The sequence below is a fragment of the Aotus nancymaae genome, unplaced genomic scaffold (genome assembly GCF_030222135.1).
Source record: "Aotus nancymaae isolate 86718 unplaced genomic scaffold, 86718_ANA_hifiasm-v0.15.2.pri h1tg000020l, whole genome shotgun sequence".
Lineage (NCBI taxonomy): Eukaryota > Metazoa > Chordata > Mammalia > Primates > Aotidae > Aotus > Aotus nancymaae.
The window spans coordinates 69,247,013-69,268,914 of record NW_026988432.1 but is presented as its reverse complement, the minus strand read 5'-3'; the positions used below and the strand labels follow the sequence as shown (position 1 = coordinate 69,268,914).

Below are 21,902 nucleotides of genomic sequence, written 5' to 3'. Positions count from 1 at the left end.
TTTAATGGTTTGCATTTTTTGTGTCCTTTTTTTTTTTTTTTTAGAAAGAATCTTGCTCTGTCACCAGGCTGGAGTGTGGTGGCACCATCATCTCCACTCACTGCAACCTTCAACTCCCTGGTTCAGGTGATTCTCCTGCCTCAGCCTGCTGAGTAGCTAGGATTACAGGCAGGCACCACCACCAGCAGAGATGGGTTTTCCCCATGTTGACCAGGATGGTCTCGAACTCCTGACCTTGTGATCCACCCACCTTGGTCTCTCAAAGTGTTAAGATTACTGGTGTGAGCCACTGCACCTGGCCTTTATGTGTCTAATAAATCTTTGTCTAAACTAGGTTTGTAATATTTTTCTTGTATTTTTTCTATACATTTTATAATTTTAGCTCCTATGTTAAGGTCTAGGATTTATTTCAAGTTAATTGTTTGGTATTATGAGTCAAAAAGGTGACAGATTTAAAAAAACACTTTCCCATATAGTTATCTGGTTGTAGAGCATTTGTTGAAGACTATTCTGTCCTAATTTAATTCTGTTGCTTTTTTCATAGACAATCAGTTAACCAATTTTAGGTTTATTTCTGGACTCTTTCTTCTATGACAATGATCTTTATATGTATCTTTATGCCAATATCATCACATCAGCAGAATGAAGGCCAAAATCCATATGATCCTCTCAATAGGCACAGAAAAAGAATTTGATAAAATTCATGACAAATACTCTCAACAAATTTGATGTGGTAGAAGGAGCATACCTCAACATAACAAAGGACATATGTAACAAACTTGCAACTAGATAGGAAAATGCTGAGTTGAAAGCCTTTCCTCTGAGAACTAGAATAAGACAAGGATGCCCACTCTCACTACTCTTATTCCACATAGTACTGAAAATCCTAGCCAGAGCAATCAGGCAAGAAAAAGGAAAGACATCTAAATAATTGTAAAAGAAGAAGTTAAATTGTTCCTGTTTGCAGATGACCTGATCTTTTATATAGACACATTTAAAGACTCCACCAAACCTCCTAGAAGTAATAAACAAAATCAATGAAGCTGCGGGGTACAAAATTATCATTTAAAAATTAGTAATGTGTCCATACACCAATAATGAACTAGCTGAAAAAGGAATCAAGAAAGCAGTTTCATTTATAATAGTTCAAAAAATAATACCTAGGAATGAATTTAAACAATTTAAGCAAGGCGGTACAACAAAAACTACAAAACATTGATTAAAGAAATTGAAGAGGACACAAACAAAAGGAAAGACATCCCTTGCTTATGGATCAGACTAATTAATATAGTTAAAATGCCATACCACCTAAAGCAATCTATGGATTCAATGAAATCCTATCAATATATCAATGACATTCTTCACAAAAATAGAAAAGCAATCCTAAAATTCTTATGAAACCACAAAGAAATCTGAATAGACAAAATAATACTGAGCAGAAATAACAAAGCTGGAGGCCATCACACTACCTGACACCCAAATATACTATAAAGCTACAGTGACAAAAACAGTATGAGATCTATATAAAAACAGACACATAAACTGATAGAATAGAAAACCCAGTACAGCCACTTCAATAAATATATTGTCTTGTTTAATACAGCTTTATAAAAGCCTTGGATTCAGATACTCTAAATCCTCCAAATTTGTTCTTCTTTTTCAAAATTATTTTTGCCACTTCAGGATATATCATCTTATAAATTTTAGAATCAGCTTATCAATTACAACAATTAAGTCTTCTGGGTTTTTGATTGGTGTGATAGTGAATCTAAATATTAATTTAGGGATGATCAATGCTTAACAGTGTTGCATCTTTCAATTCATTAATACAGTAACTCTATGCATTTATTCAGGTCTTTAATCAATGATAATTTTATATATTTCAGTTACATAATTTTTATTGTTTATTGCTATAAGAATTTTTGGGAGGGGATCCAAGATGGCTGATTAGGAGGAAGTCGGGATTGCAGCTCTGAGAGAAGGTGCAGAGGGTGAGTGGACGCCGCATTTCCAGACGATTTTTTACTGCCCACAGACCAGGAGATTCACAGGAGGAGGAGCCCCACAGGTCGCCAGCGCCGCTGGTTTGAGCGGCGAGGCCACTCGGCCTACGCCCTGGGGTGGGGAGCAGCGGCTCGTTGTACAGAGCGAGAGCGACTGAGTCCCCTCTGAGCCAGCAAGGGGAGCTAAAGCAGGGATTCAAGCCAGGAGACTCCCGGGCAAGAGCACACCACGAATCTCAGAGCGGCTCACAGGGCAGCGGATTTTTACTGCCCACAGACCAGGAGATTCACAGGTGGAGGAGCCCCACGAGTTGCCAGCACCGCTGGTTGGTCTGGCGTGGCCGCTCGGCCTGCACCTGGTGCAGGGAGGAGCGGCTCCTTGCACAGAATGAGCGAGACTGGATCCCCTCTGGGCCAGCAAGGGGAGCTGAGGCAGGGAGTCAAACCTGGGAATCTCCAGAGATTCCCAGGCAAGGAGGGCACCACTGGAAACATGGCTGAACCTGGGAAGGTCCAGCTCTGTGGAGGAGGGGCGTCCCCCACCGGGAAACACCCTGCAGTTCCCAGGGCAATTTGCCGTAACCAAGACAACCCGCCACTACAGAGACTCCGTCACTACAGGGGCGGGCCAGCATAGCGGAAGCAGTTCTAACTACACCCATATAAACAGGACTGCAGGGAAGTTCACACGGAACCTGGGCGGAGCCCACAGAAGCTCAGCGAAGCCTCTGCAGACTGAGTGTGACTAGGCTGCCACCTTGTCGGCAGGGAAAACAATTGCAAGTCAGCAGAAAATTATAAAGCCCTAACTCCTCAGGACAGAACACCTCGGGGGAAGAAAAGGGGGTTTATGAGTTCAGCTACTGCAGACTTAAAATTACCAAAATCAGAAAGACAGCAACTACAAAGTCGATAGGTGGATAAATCCACAAAGATGGGAAGAAACCAGTGCAAAAAGGATGAAAACACCCAAAACCAGAACACCTCTCCTCCTACAAGGGAGCACAACTCCTCATCAGCAAGGGAACAAGACTGGATGGAGAATGAGTGTGATGAAATGACAGAATCAGCTTTCAGAAAGTGGATAATAAGAAACTTCTGTGAGCTAAAAGAACATGTTCTAACCCAATGCAAAGAAACTAAGAAACTTTAAAAAAGACTTGAGGAAATGTTAACGAGAATGGACAACGTAGAGAGGAACATGATGGAGCTGAAAAACACAACATGAGACCTTCGTGAAGCATGCACAAGTTTCAACAACCGAATTGACCAAGTGGAAGAAAGGATATCAGAGGTCGAAGATCAACTCAATGAAATAAAACGAGAAGGCAAGATTAGAGAAAACAGGGTAAAAAGAAATGAACAGAGTCAACAAGAAATATGGGACTATGTGAAAAGACCTAATCTACGTTTGATAGGTGTACCTGAATGTGATGAAGAGAATATATCCAAGCTGGAAAATACTCTTCAGGATATTATCCAGGAAAACTTCCCCAACCTAGCAAGGCAGGCCAATATTCAAGTCCAGGAAATACAGAGAACACCACAAAGATAATCCTCTAGAAGAGCAACCCCAAGGCACATAATCATCAGTTTCAACAGGGTTGAAATGAAGGAAAAAATACTAAGGGCAGCCAGAGAGAAAGGTCGGGTTACCCACAAAGGGAAGCCCATCAGACTCACAGCAGATCTCTCAGCAGAAACCCAACAGGCCAGAAGGGAGTGGGGGCCGATATTCAACATCCTTAAAGAAAAGAACGTTCAACCCAGAATTTCATATCCAGCCAAACTAAGCTTCATAAGTGAAGGAAAAATAAAATCCTCTGTGAACAAGCAAGTACTCATAGATTTTATCACCACCAGCCCGGCTTTACAAGAGCTCCTGAAGGAGGCACTACACATAGAAAAGAACAACCAGTACCAGCCACTCCAAAAACACACGAAATGGTAAAGAGCATCAACACAATGAAGAATCTGCATCAACCAAGGGGAAAAACAGCCAGCTAGCATCAAAATGACAGGATCAAATTCACACATAGCAATATTAACCCTAAATGTAAACGGACTAAATACCCCAATCAAAAGACACAGATTGGCAAATTGGATAAAAAGCCAAAACCCATCAGTGTGCTGTATCCAGGAAACCCACCTCACATGCAAGGATACACAAAGGCTCAAAATAAAGGGATGGACGAAGATTTACCAAGCAAATGGAGAACAAAAAAAAGCAGGAGATGCAATTCTCATCTCTGATAAAATAGACTTTAAAGCAACAAAGATCAAAAGAGACAAAGAAGGACATTACATAATGGTAAAACTATCAATGCAACAAGAAGAGCTAACGATCCTAAATATATATGCACCTAATACAGGAGTACCCAGATACATAAGGCAAGTTCTTAAAGACTTACAAAGAGACCTAGACTCCCACACAATAATAGTGGGAGACTTCAACACACCATTATCAATATTAGACAGATCAATGAGACAGAAAATTAACAAGGATATCCAGGACTTGAACTCAGACCTGGACCAAGCAAACCTAATAGACATTTACAGAACTCTCCACCCCAAATCCACAGAATATACATTCTTCTCAGCACCACATCACACCTACTCTAAAATTGACCACATAATTGGAAGTAAATCACTCCTCAGCAAATGCAAAAGATCGGAAACCATAACAAACAGTCTCTCAGACCACAGTGCAATCAAGTTAGAACTCCGAATTCAGTAGCCAACCCAGAACCACACAGCCTCATGGAAATTGAACAACTTTCTCCTGAATGTTGACTGGATAAACACTGAAATGAAGGCAGAAATAAAGACATTTTTCGAAACCAACAAGAACGAAGACACCACATACCAGAATCTCTGGGACACGTTTAAAGCAGTCTCTAGAGGAAAATATATAGCAATAAGTGCCCACATGAGAAAAAAGGAGAGATCTAATATTGACACCCTATCGTCAAAACTGAAAGAGCTAGAGGAGCAAGATCAAAAACACTCAAAACCTAGCAGAAGAGAAGAAATAACTAAGATCAAAGCAGAATTGAAGGAGATAGAGACATGAAAAACCCTACAAAAAATCAATAAATCCAGGAGCTGGTTTTTTGAAAAGATCAACAAAATAGACAGACCACTAGCCAGACTAATAAAAAAGAAAAGATAGAAGAACCAAATAGATGCAATAAAAAATGATAAAGGGGATATCACCACAGATTGCACAGAAATTCAATCCATCATCAGAGACTATTCCAAACAACTCTATGCACATAAACTAGAAAACCTGGAAGAAATGGATAAATTCCTGGACAGTTGCCTCCTTCCAAGCCTAAACCAGGAAAAAGTCAAAACCCTGAATAGACCAATAACAAGGTCTGAAGTCAAGGCAGCAATTAAGAGCCTACCACCCAAAAAAAGCCCAGGTCCAGATGGGTTCACAGCCGAATTCTACCAGACATACAAAGAGGAACTGGTACCATTCCTACTGAAACTATTCCAAATAATCCAAAAAGAGGGAATCCTTCCCAAATCATTTTATAAGACCAGCATCATCCTAATACCAAAACCCAGCAGAGACTCAACAAGAAAAGAAAACTACAGGCCAATATCCATGATGAACATAGATGTAGAAATCTTCAATAAAATACTGGCAAGCCGATTGCAACAGCACATCAAAAAGCTTATCCACCATGATCAAGTAGGATTCATCCCGGGGATGCAAGGCTGGTTCAATATACACAAGTCTATAAATGTAATTCACCACATAAACAGAACCAAAGACAAAACCCACATGATTATCTCAATTGATGCAGAGAAGGCCTTTGACAAAATTCAACAGCCCTTTATGCTAAAAACTCTCAATAAACTAGGTATCGACAGAATGTACCTCAAGATAATAAAAGCTATTTATGACAAACCGACAGCCAATATCATACTGAACGGGCAAAAACTGGAAGCATTCCCTTTGAAATCTGGCACTAGACAAGGATGCCCTCTCTCACCACTCCCATTCAATATAGTACTGGAAGTTCTAGCCAGAGCAATCAGGCAAGAAAAAGAAATAAAGGGTATTCAATTAAGAAAGGAGGAAGTCACATTGTCTCTATTTGCAGATGACATGATTGTATATCTAGAAGACCCTATCACCTCAGCCCAAAATCTCCTGAAACTGATAAGCAACTTCAACAAGGTCTCAGGATACAAAATCAATGTGCAAAAATCACAAGCATTCCTCTACACCAATAACAGACTTAAAGAGAGCCAAATCAAGAACGAACTGCCATTCACAATTGCTACAAAGAGAATAAAATAGCTAGGAATACAACTAACAAGGAACATAAAGGACCTCTTCAAGGAGAACTACAAACCACTGCTCAACGAAATAAGAGAGGACATAAACAGATGGAGAAACATTCCATGTTCATGGTTAGGAAGAATTAATATCGTGAAAATGGCCATACTGCCCAAAGTAATTTACAGATTCAACACTATCCCCATCAAGCTACCAATGACCTTCTTCACAGAACTGGAAAAAACCACCTTAAACTTCATATGGAACCAAAAGAGAGCATGCATAGTCAAGTCAATTCTAAGCAAAAAGAACAAAGCGGGAGGCATCACACTACCGGACATCAAACTCTACTACAAGGCTACAGTAATCAAAACAGCATGGTACTGGTACCAAAACAGAGATATAGACCAATGGAACAGAGCAGAGGCGTCGGAGGCGACACAACGTATCTACAACCACCCGATCTTTGACAAACCTGATAAAAACAAGCAATGGGGAAAGGATTCCCTGTTCAATAAGTGGTGTTGGGAAAACTGGCTAGCCATATGCAGAAAGCAGAAATTCGACCCCTTCCTGACACCTTACACTAAAATTGACTCCAGATGGATTAAAGACTTAAACATAAGACCTAACACCATAAAAATACTAGAAGGAAACCTAGGCAAAACCATTCAGGACATAGGCGTAGGCAAGGACTTTATGATCAAAACACCAAAAGCAATGGCAACAAAAGCCAAAATAGACAAATGGGACCTAATCAAACTCCACAGCTTCTGCACGGCAAAAGAAACAGTCAGTAGAGTGAATCGGCAACCAACAGAATGGGAAAAAATTTTTGCAGCCTACTCATCTGACAAAGGACTGATATCCAGAATTTACAACGAGCTGAAAAAGATATGCAAGAAAAAAACAAACAAGGCCATTCAAAAATGGGGGAAGGATATGAACAGATATTTTACAAAAGAAGACATACATGAGGCCAACAAACATATGAAAAAATGCTCATCATCACTGGTCATTATCGAAATGCAAATCAAAACTACATTGAGATACCATCTAACGCCAGTTAGAATGGCGATCATTAAAAAAACTGGAGACAACAGATGCTGGAGAGGATGTGGAGAAATAGGAACACTTTTACACTGTTGGTGGGAGTGTAAGTTAGTTCAACCACTGTGGAAAACAGTGTGGCGATTCCTCAAGGACCTAGAAATAGAAATTCCATTTGACCCAGCAATCCCATTACTGGGCATATATCCAAAGGATTATAAATCGTTCTGCTACAAGGACACATGCTCACGAATGTTCATTGCAGCACAGTTTACAATAGCAAAGTCCTGGAACCAACCCAAATGCCCATCGATGATAGACTGGACAGGAAAAATGTGGCACATATACACCATGGAATATTATGCAGCCATAAAAAACGAGGAGTTCGCTTCCTTTATAGGGACATGGATGAACCTGGAAACCATCATTCTCAGCAAACCGACACAAGAACAAAAAATCAAACACCACATGTTCTCACTCATAGGCGGGATTTCAACAACGAGTACACATGAACACAGGGAGGGGAGCACTATACACGGAGGTCTGTTGGGGGGTAGTTGGGGGGACAGCGGGGGGGTGGGGAGTTGGGGAGGGATAGCATGGGGAGAAATGCCAAATATAGGTGAAGAGGAGGGAGGCAGCAAGTCACACTGCCACGTATGCACCTATGCAACAACCTTGCAGGTTTTTCACATGTACCCCAAAACCTCAAATGCAATAAAATAATAATAATAATAATAATTGAAACAGGAAAAAAAGAATTTTTGATGATATCAGATTTTTTTCAAATTTTATTTCTCAGTTGTTGACTGATGATATATAGAATATATTGAGTTTCATATATTGAGCCTGCATTCTGCAACCTTTCTAAATTCCCTTATAGTTGTACTAGCTTTTAGAAAAGAGATTCCTTAGAGTTTTCCTATTTACAAAGTCATGTTAATTGCAAATTAAAATAGCTTACTTATTCCTTCTCAGTCTGCATGGCTTTTCTTCCTGCCTAATCACAATGACTTAAGACATTAAATATAATGTTGAATAGAAGTAGTTAACCTGATCTCTGGGATGAAGTGAGATTCATTTTACTTACTTATTTTTACTACTAAGTAAGACATTAGCTAAAGGTTTTGTTTGGTTTTGTAGATACCTTTTATGCAAGGTATTATGTAGAAAAAATTATCTTCTTAATTTTGTGAGAGGATTTTTTTTTTAATCATAAGAGGACATTGAACATTTAAAAACTTTCATGCATCAATTGAGTTGATTTAATAATTTCATTATTTATTCTCTTAACATGATGAAGTACAAGGATATATTTTCTGATGTTAAATCAGTTTTGCATTTTGGTATATAATCCACTTAAGAATGATAGGGTTTTTTTTTTTAGTTTACTGCTGAATTATATTTGTTAATATTTTATTAAAGATTGTTTTGGCTATGTTTATGACTGGTATTTTTCTTTAGTTTTCTTTCCTTGTGATGTCTTTGATGATTTTGGAATCAGTATAATACTAGCCTAATCAAGTGAGTGGAGAAGTATTCCTCCCTTCTCTATTTTCTGAAAGAGATTGTATAGGAATTGACGGCTTTTTTTTTCTTTAAATGTTTTGCCAGAATTTATCAGTGAAGTCATCTGAGCCTGGATTTTCTTTGTGGGAAGACTTTCTGTTATGAGTTCAGTTTCTTCAGTTGGTATAGGGCTATTCTATTCTTTTTTTTCTGTTTCATTTTGGACCTTTTTTTAAAAAAATTTTTTTGCAATGTATCTTTCATGAAATTTGCTTATTTGTTTTAAAGTGTACTGACCAAAATTTGTTTATAATATTTATAACCACTTACCCTTTCAACATCTTTTATCTGGAGTGATGTCCCCTCTTTCCTTCCTGATATTGTTAACTTGTGTCTTTATCCTTATTATCAGTTTCATTGATCTTTTTTTAAGAACCAGATTTTGGTTACATTATTTGTTTGTTTTCCATTTCTTTGCTTTCTGTTTTTAAGTTTATTATTTCTTTTTGTATATTTTCTTTGATTTAATTTTCTCTTCTTTTCCTATTTTTATTTTAAGAGAGATGCTGGGATCATACATTTTATACCGTTTCTACCATTTAATAAGCATCTAAAGCTAAAATTTTCCTCTAAGTACTACCTTAGCTGTGTCCTACAAGTGTTGACATGTGTTTTCAGTTCTAATAATATTATAATTTACCTTGTGTTGTTATATCTTTTCTGTTATCTAACAAGCATCTAAAGCTAAAATTTCCCTCTAAGTACTGCCTTAGCTGTGTCCTTCAAGTGTTGACATGTATATTCATTTCTAATTACATTCTAATTTACCTTGTGTTGTTCTCCCTAGATCTATTAGTTATTTGGGGAATTTTTCAGATATATTTCAATTTTTGATTTCTTGATAATGTGATCACAAAACAGACTTTATGTGCTTTTATTTTTTCTAAATATATTGCCTTGTTTTATGGCCTGACAGATGGTCTTGGTGAAAGTTATAGCATTATAACATTTTTTGTAATTTGTTTTTAGGTGGAGCATCCTCTTCATATGAATTAGGTTAAGTTGGTTGGGAGTGTTATTCATGTCTTTCATATCCTTACTGATATCTTAAAAATACTTTTTCTGCAAAAAAAAAAAAAAAGAAAAAGAAAAAAAAATTTTCTGTCAGTTACTGAGAGGATTCTTAAAACATCTGACTAAAATCTCTATATAACTTGTTGGTATATGTATTTCTCTTTCCAGTTTGGCTTTTGTTTCATCTGTTTTGGAGCTATATTATTAAATGATATATAGTTATAGTTATAATATGGCAGTGCTGTATTGATCCTTTTATCATTATGTAATACCCCTCTGTCTTCTGGTAATTCTTTTTTTTTTTTTCATATAGTCAAGTCTGTATTAATATAAGATTGCTAACTTTCTTATACTAACAGTTTGTGTGGTATAGCTTTTTACATGTTTTCACTTTCAACCATGTTGTGTCTCTCTCTATATAGTTTGTCTCTTGGCTGGGCATGGTGGCTCATGCTTGTAATCCCAGAACTTTGGTAGGCTGAGGCAGGCAGATCACCTGAGGTCAGGAGTTCAAGACCAGCCTGACCAACATGGAGAAACCCCATCTCTACTAAAAATACAAAATTAGCCAGGCATGGTGGCTCATGTCTGTAATCCTAGCTACTCAGGAGACTGAGGCAGGAGAATCACTTGAATCTGGGAGTCAGAGGTTGCAGTGAGCCAAGATCACGCCATTGCACTCCAGACTGGGCAACAAGAGTGAAACTCTGCATCAAAAAAAAAAAAAGCTCATCTCTTATTGAGAACATATAGTTGAGTCTTCCTTTTTAATACAGTCTGACAGCTTCTGGATTTTGATTAGGATGCATAGTTCATTTATATTTGGTAACATGCTTGTACAATTTCATATTTATTTAATTATACATTTAATTGCATTATATGTATGTATTCAGGTCTGCCACTTTGCTATTTGTTTTCTATTTGTTCCATCTGTTTTCTGTGCATCTCCATTTCCTTGGTTGTCTTTTTTTGGGGATGTTAAGCAAATTATTTTATCTATTGGCTTTTTAGCTATATTTTACTGCATTATTTTTGGAGCTCACTCTAGGGATTAAATGAGCTTCTTTAATTTATAAAAATATTTTTAAAGTTAATATTAAATTATTTCTGTTAAAATATAGGACTCTTGCCATGGTATTCTATATTATCTCTCTATAAATTATAGATCCAAAAATAGTGTTATAACTTTTACTTTAAACATCTTAAAAATAGAAGAAAAAAATATAGTCTCTTAAGTTTATCCTATACATTTACCATTTCTCATGTTCTTCATTTCTCTTGTATATCTAAATTATCCTCTGATGTCATTTCTGTTCATCCTGAGGGACTTGTTTTTACTTTTGTTTTTTGTATTGCAGGTCTACCAGCAATCAATTCTCAGTTTTTAGTGTTTGAGATTTCTTTTTCTTAGAAAATTTCTTTTGTTTTGTCTTTATTTTTGATGGATAGTTTTAATTGATTTTTAATTCTTATTAAACAGTTTTCTTTCAGCGCTTTGAAGATGTCTTTTCAATTTCTCTGGCCTCCATTGTGTCTGATATGAAGTCAACTGTTAACCATACCACTGGTTCCTGGATCGATTAAGTGATTTTTTTTTTCCCTTCTGTCTTCTCAGATGATTTTCTTTTTATAGTTGGCTTCCAGAAGTTTTACTATAATATGTCTAGGTCTAGGGGTGTGTGTGTGTGTGTGTGTGTGTGTGTGTGTGTGTACTTTATTTCAAATCTTTTGATTTTTTGGATCTGTAAATTAATGTTTATTCAAATTTGGTAAACTTTCAGCCATTGTTTCTTCAAGTAGTTTTTCTTCCACCCCCCAGCTTATTTTTTTCCTTCTGGGGAATCTATGATATGTATATTGACCGCTTGATTTTGTGCCACAGGTTTCTGTGGCTTTCTTTGTTTTTCTCCATCCTTTTTTATTCCCCTCCCTGTTCTTTAGATTAAACAATTTTACTTGTCTATCTTGAAATTCACTCATTTTTAAAATTATCTTTTCTCATTGCTGCTGTTGATCTATGATATTTATTTTTTAAAGTATTACTTTTATAAATAAATTTTATAAGAATTTAAAGCTTTATGATTTTGAATTATACTTCTGTAAATATGATGGTATCTATTAGTTCTATTTAGATACTTTAAGTAAATTTAAAATTTTATCCAAAATGGTTTTACACACCATTTTTGGGTTTTATGGCTAGGCTTTTTCCTATTAAAGGCCTTTCCGTGTGTTTTTCATGATTGGAGTGTTATTTTTTTCTATTACATTTCATAGTTTGCTACTTCTGTTCAATAGCCTTGCTGGATCCTCTTAATAGTATTATTTGTTTTCTGTGCAGATTATCTTGGATTTTTAAAATAGACAATCATATCAATAAACTCAGGGTTTTAAAAACATTTCATAATGTTTAAGATTTCTTATTTCTTTTAGTGTCTCAATGTCCTGGTGCTTTCTTGAGAAAATCCAGTATAATTTGGTTAGAATCATTGCTAATGAGTATCCTTGCCTTGTTTATAACTTTGCTGGGTTATCTTTAAAGTTTTACTATTACATTTTTTTAGATGACCTTTACTCTTTCAAGGGAGCTCCTTTCTGTTCCTACTTCACTAAGATATTTTTATATGTTATAAATAAGCATTGAATTTTAGCAAATGCTTCTATTCTGAATTTACTGTGTGATGATCTTACTGCTACTCTCATTTTATTTGTTATTGAGCCTTCCCAGGATTAATGGCATACACCTTATTTAGTCATGATATACTCTTTTTAAAACATATATGGTATTAAATTTGATTTTCTATTTATTATTTTTATTTATTTTATTTTTTTGAGAGAGGGTCTTGCTCTGTTGCTCAGGCTGGAGTGCAGTGTCACAATCTTGGCTCACTGGAACCTCCACCTCTTGGATTCAAGTGATTCTCCTGTCTCAACCTCCCAAGTAGCTGGGATTACAAGTGTATACCACCATGCCCAGCTAAGTTTTGTATTTTTAATAGACAAGATTTTACCAGGTTGGCTAACCTGGTCTTGAACTCTTGACCTCAGGTGATCTGCCAACCTTGGCCTCCCATGAGCCACCACAGCCAGCCTTTATTTATTATTTTTACATTGTACAAGCTTTGATTTTGTTATGAATTAAAGGTTTGTATCTCCTGCAAAATCAAATGTTGAAATCCTCCCCTGACCCATGTGATGGTATTAGGAGGTGGGGCCTCTGGGAGGTGATTAGGATTAGATGAGGCCATGAGGCCTCCCATCTCAAGCTGAGGACTTCCCTCAGCTTACTCCACCTGTTTTTTCATAAAGCTTCCTCCATAAGATGGAACAAAATTCATGAAAATAACATTGGACTAGTGTCCTTAAAAGAGTGCTTAGAGGACTTGCTTCTCTCTGCTCTTTGCTGTGTGCAAATATAAGGAGGAGTTGGTAGTGTGCACCTGGAAGAGAGCCCTCAGCAGGAACTGACCATGCTGGCACCCTGATCTCTGACTTCCAGTTTCTGGGACTGAGAAATAAGTGTCTTCATCACCGTTAGCCACCCTTTTGGTACTTTGTTACTGAAAGGGTGAAGCGGCATCATTTGTCTGGGGTAGTACTTGAGGTTCATTGTCTCACACCCGGGAAATCAAGGATGCAGACACACAAGAAGTGAGTTTAAGAATGGAGGTTTAATAGGCAAAAGAAAGAGAAAAGAGAATAGCCCTTTCTCCTGTAGAGAGAGAGGGGAACCTAAGTGGGTCTTCCGGTTCCATGGTGAAATGTACGGGGTTTTACAGATGAGATTGAGGAGGCAGTATCTGATTTACATAGAGTCCAAAAGATTGGTTGGACTAGGCCTGTCATTTACATAGGCGGTTGCCCTGCCCTAGTCTTTATTACGCAAATTGCTTCTCTACTTGGCCAACACCATCTTGCCTGCTTCTTTATTGCACACGTAGTTGACAAAGAAAAGGGAAGATTGAGCCTCCATGTTGAATATGCCTGGCCTCAGGTATTCTTTTCCTGTTGGCATAGCTGCCGGCATTTACCCATGCAAGCTTCCAGCTTGCTTCTCTGTGTCTGAAGCTTGATGTTACAGGCTGCTCTTTGTTAGAAAAGAAATATTTGGGGGCTGCTTTTTGTTAAAAGGGAAGCTTTTCCAAGGACTCTCTTGCCTCACTAACTGCCTAAATAATTTCTTTTTAGCTCCTGTATCAATTGCAACCCAACTGACTACAACAGATATGTAGCAGTTACATTTTTTTGATGAGTTTGACATGTTTGCAATTCATTTTTAAACTCCTAAGTTATTTAGAAGTGTATTTTCTGCCATAATTTAATAAATCTTTTTGGTTAATGATTTGTAATTTAATTTAATGTTGATTTAAGAACACATTAGTCAAAACAGGCTAAATCATGCTATGGTAAATAAGTAACCCCTAAATCTCTGTGGCTTAAAACAATAAAATTTATATCTTACGTACACTACATGAGTATTAAAGGTATGCAGGGGACTGCTAATTGAAGCTCCTAGAGGCACAGGTTGGTGGAGCAACCACATTTCAAATGTTGCCAGTTGCCTTGTCAGAGGTTAAGGGAGAAGGGAACAGAGAGTTCTGGAGGATTTCCCCATGGGCACCTAAACCCTCCAGGGTGAAAGTAACACATACCCATTTTGCTCTTCATTCATTGGCCAGAATTCATCACACAGAGCCATGCATAGTAGGTGGAGGTAAGACATGCCACCCTACCATGTGACTGAAAGAGGGGAGGAATGTGTCCAGTAAACAGCACAGCAGGTTATCAATTGATAACCATTTCCTGATTATTTATTCAGCTTGAGCTATACATTTCTGAGTGAGTGGTATTGTAATCTCTTACCATGGCTCTGACTAGTTTTGCTCATTTCTCCTTGCAGCTATGTTTATGTATGTTTGAAGGTGATATGGTTAGGTCCAGTTTATTATTATGTACATTTGTTCTGTATTCTTATCTTTATCAAAATTGATACAAATGCTGATTAAGAGGATATATAATTTTCCTCTTAATCATCTTTGCTAATCGTCAGGACTTGACACTCGTAGTTACTAGTAGCTGGCTATCCAACATCTTGTTTTATTCTTTAGCACCATTGTAAGGCCACCACAGGCTTGTTACATGACTTACTCTGGAGCACACAGAGACTGGGGAAGGCTGTGCAGCTGTGCCCCTGCCACAACCCCAGACCACAAAGAGCCTCAAAGTCTGGGCTCTGTCTTCTGCCCACCCTGATTCTAGGCAAGGCAGGCCAACACGTGGAGGCCAGGGAACCATGAAAGACACATCTCCCTAGAGGTTGGTTGGATGGATTTCTTTGGTGCAAATTCTTGTATTAGAAATGACCCATTTGGGTTCTTTGGCCACCTGAAGAAATGGCAAGCCATGGTGGGTGGGCAAACTGCCTCTCACTCCCCTGTTCTCAGGAGGAGCTAAAGGTGAAGGGAGTGAGGAGCAGCAGTTCTGTGGAGAGGTTTCCCTAGATGTTATACCTCCTTCTTTCTAATTCCTTCTCTGAAACATGTATCCCCTTTTCTGTAGCTCATTCTCTACATTCTTTTCATGCAGATTTCCATTAATCAGTCCCTGGAACTGATGATTTATGTTTCTACTTCTCTTGAATCTTTGGCTCAATTCCCTTCTGGAGTGCCTGTGAAGCCTGATCAACTTTGGTGCTCTCTATGTCCCAGATTCTAGCTTGGGAAGGGGACTTGATTAGGCTCCCAGCACAACTATGGTCTGCAAGGACCACTCTGTGGCAGAGCCCTTGTCTGCCTATTTTGTAGAGGTGCCCTGTTTTCCATGTAGGAACTCATTTCAGAGGTCTTTTCTCTGTTTTCTGGGTTGTTTTTTCTCCTTCCTTCCCTTCTTTCTCTCCCTCTCACTTTTTCCCTTGCTCCCTTCCTCCCTCCCTCTCTCTGTCTCTTTCTTTTATTTTTCTGTGCTAATTGTCCTAAGTGCAGCACAACAGAAACTGCTGGCTATGAACCTGCTGTGGGGCTCAGGGGGCTCAGGGCAACATGATGGATGGTGTGAGATGCAGTCATCCACAAGGTTCACTAATAGTTCACTGCTTTGCATTGACCTGGGTGCCACAGCACAGCATCATTCATAATTTAGGATTGCTGGCATGCATTCTATAATGTATCATGACTGTGTTAGGAAGTCCTGGCCCCAAAAACTCCCTGCATGTGTGCTAGTGGCCTCAGAGGTCAGACTTTTGGTGGGTGGCTCCTCCGGGCTGGGAGAGGAGAATGTTAGCCAAGTCCCTGGGAGTTAGGGGAGGGAACCCTGCAACTTCCCTCAGCTTACTCTGCCTGTTTTGCATAAAACATCCTCTGTGAGATGGAAGGAAATTCATGAAAAATAAACATTTTCCTAGAAAGAAACTTGCTGTGACTGAGATGGTACCAAAAATGTCAAAAGATAAATGAATTATGAAAAATAGCTAGCAGATGAAACCCAATTTTATTTGATATTCCCACACCAGGAGGTACATATAGTTATGATTTAGCATTGTTTTAGACTTGGTAAAAGGACTTCCTAATTTGTAACTTTAGAGACTACTGCATCCTATAGAGAGTCAGGCGGCTTTCCAGGCACTCTTTCTGGGTAATGTGCCTGCCTGGGGAAACCGCAGTTTCCCTACTCTCACCTTGTCATTTACTCACTCGTTTCTCTCCCATACATCAAAACATCTCCCAGGGACAACCCACCCCTTACCAGAACTTCAAGGCAATGTGCTACTTTTCCTGGTGCTTGCATTTAGTCATTCTCTCTAGCTAGGGATAGCAAATTTATTTTTTTCTCTCAAAATCCATTTGGGTGTAACGCAGTGGGAAGGGAATGATCTTGGGGGAAATGTGAGATTTAGTGTTCCTGAAAGTATTCCACGTAGGCAACTCACTGCCTTTGCTAGTAAGATTAGAGGCCAGGCCTGGGGCCACTGGTTTTGCTTCATTTAATATCTATTAATGAGGTCTCAACCAGACATTTCCAATTATTGGCCACTTGGTTTTGAGCTACTGGCCATCATTTTTTAAGAGGCTGCAAATATTCTTTGTGTTTCTCAGTAAACTTGACCTAAGTTTCTCATTAGGCATTTGATCTACACCTGAGAAGGTGTAAATGATTTGGAAGTGAATGTTGAGTAAATGAACATGTGGCTTCCATGTCTGGAGCTTTAGTTTCTCAGGGTCTTAGTAGGAGAAGTCTTTGGGGCCTGGCACAGGGAATGGCCATTCTGGCTGGGAGAGAGGCAGAAGCAGTGTCTACTGAGCATCCTCCACAAGGTAGCAAGGTATCTTAGATGCAGAGAGATGTAGCGGGGATCCTGCAGAGAGCATTGTGGGAGAGGAGCACCCTCATGCCTCCCTGATGTTAGAATCACCTGCACTGGTTAAACTGACATCCATTCTTGGACCTTGCCCCTACATCAGAGTTTAGGGCCTGAGCCACGAGGATTCAGCATCTCCGAGGTGCTCAGCCTGAGTGAATTCACAAACAGGCAGGCAGGATAAAGGGAGCCTGGAGGAGGAAATCATGGCACTGGTATTGGGCATATTGAGTTTGAGGTGCCAAAGGGTTATCAATTAAGAGTCCCTGGAGCCACCTGCCAGGGGTGAGAGGGAATTAAATCCACTTGCATGGATGAAATTTATCATTGATGGTGACCCTCATCATTGATGTTGACATGCATCACCCATAAGGTGAGCTTGGTAGGAGAGACAGAGCCATCAGGGGAAAGACGAATCCTTGGAGCAGCTTTTGGTGCCAATGTTAAGTACCTCTCAAACGGTGGTTTCATATTTTGGGTGCACAGGAGTCCATGAGAACAGATCTGGCTTAGTTGGATGATGACTTATTTAGAACCTGGGGCTGCTCTCAGGCTACTTTTGCGGGAGAGCTCACATTAATTGATCCTCCACTGAGAGGCAGACCCTTTACACACACTCTGTGATCCTGAGACTCATCAGGGTCTGAGTTTCCCCAGGTGGACTCTGAGTTTGGTTTGGAGCCTGGTGAATACCCTCTCCACACCCAAGGCAACCATGTCATTCAGAAGCCCAGAGCCTGATGACTGCTGAGAAGTGAAAGGGGACAGTTCTACCTTACAAATGGAACTCGACTGGGAAGGGGACTAAGACAACTCCAGAGGCATGAGGAGAGTCCCGTTATCTTTTTGAGTTTCTACCTGGAGGCCAGATCATGTTGAAGCCTCTTTTCCATCTCCTCCTCCATTCTGGGAAACTGAAGCTGGTTCTGCAGCATTTTCCCAATTTTACACCTCTGCCTCCCACCGCCAAAAAACTAGCAGCTGAAACTGGACTTGTCAGTGAATGAAGACAATGCATACCAAAGGCAGAAAGAACATGAGACAGGCCTCCATGAGGAGTAAAGATATGGACGGGGGCTGAGAGACTGAGGGAGGCAAGAGGTATGCAGAGGACATGACCACAGGACATATAGTGGTGGACACGGGCCACCTGATGGGCTCCAGGTGTCTGAGGCTGCACCCAGGCACTAAACTTGCAGGTGCAGAGAATAGAACATGGCCACCTCTTCCAAGTCTCAACCCAGGGGACCTCTCTCTGGGCGCCTCACATTGCTTGATCCTGGTGCATTATGTGGACTGATTGCTCTTCCAAAATCCAGGAATTTGCTGACTTGAGGCTGGGTGCCAGCCCATCTTTTGGAGAGCAAGCTGCCAGCTGTGTTACAGTGCCTTCGCATGGCTAGCCCATGAGGTCTTCCAGAATTCTCCTCCAGAAGCTCAGCTCCTTTGACCATGCCTGGGACTCAAGCCACATCCTCAGCTTCTTCTCTTGAGCCCCCCACCCGACCCTTGCTCTCTAGCAGCTCTGAGGGAGGCACCACTCTCTCCATGGACTGACAATAGAAACACCTGATTGGTTAGCTTCAGGTTTCCTGGGTGCAGTGGCGTTTCAGAAGCCCTTTCTCTCCCGACCTCAGTGTGGATCAGAGAGTCTGGAAATTGGGGCCCAAAGCAATTGAAATACCATCTGCAATTCCCATTCCTCTTGTGTGATCGCTGCCTGGGACATTTAGCTTCAGTTCCTTCCTTTTGAGCAAAGGATTTTAAATTAACATTTAGTATTAGCTGTAAACATTTTTTGTCTCCCTAATTCCTACATATTAAGGAAGATGCTCATGCTGTAGATGTGGAGACATGTGAGAAAGATGAGGTGGGCACACACCCCACATCCCTGAGTAAGGTGGGAACTCACCAAGTCCCAACCCCTTAGCCTTTCAGATCCCACGATTGGGCCTGAGGTGCAGAGCTGGGCTTGCAGCAGGGGCTTTGCTAAGAGATGCAGGAGGGCCAAGTCCCAGGAGGTGTGTCCTTGCTCATCACACACATTATTTTGCTGGTGTTACTGCATTGCTCAGAGGAATGAGAATTAGAAATGTGAATGTGTGGAAATAAATACTGGGGGGAAAAAGACTTTGGGGAAAATCTCCCAACTCATTGAAAAAAATCCCTCTGAATCTCTCCATTTCCCTTTCTCTAAACACAATTCTTTCTTTTTTTATGTTATGCACACCATTCATATTTACTGTTGAAATACTTTTTAAACCTATGGATTTGTTTATTTCACCTTGTGGCTTCTACTCAGTAATAGACACCTGCAGAAATCATAACACTGTAGTGTTGAGATACCCACATTTCTCAGGTAAATTAACATTCCCATACTCTTTTGTTGCCAACATTAAATCTACAGGCAAAGACAAATGGAAAAGTAGGAATGACCAACAGGGACAGACTAGGAATGAGACTCCCATTTATACTTTATCATTATCATAATTCTGGTACTTTACTTCACACCCCAAAAAGTTACTTGGAAGCAATCTTCTATGTTTTCAGCTATTTTCCCTTGTCTCTCCATATAACAATGGATCAGTAACTAGCAGACAGACTTTAGGATTTGGTCACATAGCATGGTGGTTACCTGCTACCAGGAAGCACAGGTGGTTCTGAGCATTGGCCATGCCCTACTGAGCAGCACTTACCCTGTGTGTCTGTCTCCACATATGGAAGATGAGAAAAGTAGTACCCAACCCTTGGGTTTGCTGTGAGCATGAATGAGATCGTCTACGTACAGCACTTAGCAAGGCACCTGCCCCCATGAAAACTCCAATGCATGTTGTTTCCCTGGGACTAAAGGGCACACAGCAGAAAGTGCTCAGCCTCTCTGTTAAACATTATTTTCTGGTGACTTCATCAAGGTTGGAAACAGAGAGACAACCTTCATTCTGGAAGGTAATTTCTCCCCTTTACTTGATGCCTTCTGGCTGATTCAAGTGGTAGACTTTCCCCAGGGAAGTCTGGCAATCTCAGTGGCTTAGGAAAGTGTTCCTTCTATGTGGGGTTGAGAACCAAGGGGCCAAACCAAGGAGGGTCCCTGGGCTTGGTTTATCCAGGTGCGTAGGGCTGAAGGCCCCAGAGGGTCATGGGGTGTGCCTTATGCTGTGCTGAGGTGCAGGATCTGAGAAATAAAGAGACAGGACACAGCAGTACAAGGAAAACGCAGCTGGGCTCAGGGGGTCACGCCACCTATAAGCGGAGTCAGGCGAGGCTCCGAATGTCCATAAGCATGAGTATTTATTGTGTCTATGTTAGGGGGCAAGGCAGTGAGTGAAATCATCTTTAAGGATAGTGATAGGGTCATGAGCAATAAAACATGGGGTCCACCCCCATTAGGTCACCTAGGCCAGGAGGTGGACAGTGCACAGCAAGGGGCCTGTTCCTATGAAGGTAAGGGCCATGTGCAGTAAGGGGTCCACCTCCATTCGGTTACCGAGGCTTGAAGGTGGGCTGTGAACAGTAAAGAGGGTGCAGTGTGCAATACTTCTATCTATGGGCAAAAGAAGATTTATAGGAGGATGCTTAAAGTCACATAACAGTGACAGAGCTGTCAAGGTTACAGCCACCTTCTGGCAGCTTCCAATGAGTTCTATGGGAAGTTGCTTTTTGAGCAGCACAGTAGCAAGAGCTGATAAAGTTCACAGTCACCAAGGTGGATTGCCGGTCTGAGGGTAGCCTTCCACAAGAATTGGAACAAGGTCCTACAACTCCTTTATCAGGAGGAGTGGCTCTTGCCCCAAGCCTGCCATACAATGGGTATCTTTACAATACTGCACACTGCCACCTGGGCCATGGATTCTTGTCCTGGTATAACTGTTTTCCCTTAAATCATGCCCTGCACTGTGTCTGCTCTAGGCATTCCTCTGATTATGAACTAAGATATAATTATAGGTATATATGTAGGGAAATATTCTTTAGGCATTCAAACTATCAACTATTTTATGATTATATATAGAGGATTATATAAAGGGATTCTTCAAGCCCTAATTCTATAAACTAATATGATTGTATAAAGGATTATATAAAAAGACATTGCTGAGTAGTAACACTATAAAGTGAGATATTCTTCAAGCCCTAACTGTGCCAGGGTTCTGCTTAGCTCTCCTTCCTCGGTGCCTATATGGGGGGGTTACCCACGAGATGAGTAGAGCACAGGAGCTCCCCAGGGCAGGGCAGAGCTGGAGGGCTGCCTTCCCTTTGACAGTAGCAGCTTTGAAGCACATATGGGTACTGTTAGTGTGAGCAGAATGGGGCACTTGGTGAAGCGCAGGGTAAGATTTCACCAATTGCCAGTGTCAAATGATGTCTTCCAAGTCTGATTTTGATTGGGATAGAAAAGACATCAAAACCGAATCTGTTAAAGCATTTATCTTAATAATAGTCATATTTTTCTATATCACCCATATCTATAAGCATTATTTTACTCATACTAATGAGTAAACTAATTTGCGAGATTATCAAGGAATATACAAAGACCAGGCCACCAAGTACAAAAGTATGATTCTGTGGTTTACTATGAAACCTCAGAGGTCCTAGTGGTTTTTGGAGGGTTGTCCAATCACCCAAA

The 21,902-nt window shown here is 40.1% G+C and overlaps 1 long non-coding RNA gene across 1 annotated transcript in view; it reads left to right on the top strand.

The window, feature by feature from the left end:
- Window positions 1-21,902, top strand: part of LOC110567613 (uncharacterized) — a 53,461-nt gene that overhangs the window by 30,197 nt on the left and 1,362 nt on the right. The window contains exon 5 of the long non-coding RNA XR_010343651.1: window positions 45-334. This is a non-coding gene — a long non-coding RNA (uncharacterized LOC110567613). The remainder of the gene's footprint in view (window positions 1-44; window positions 335-21,902) is intronic.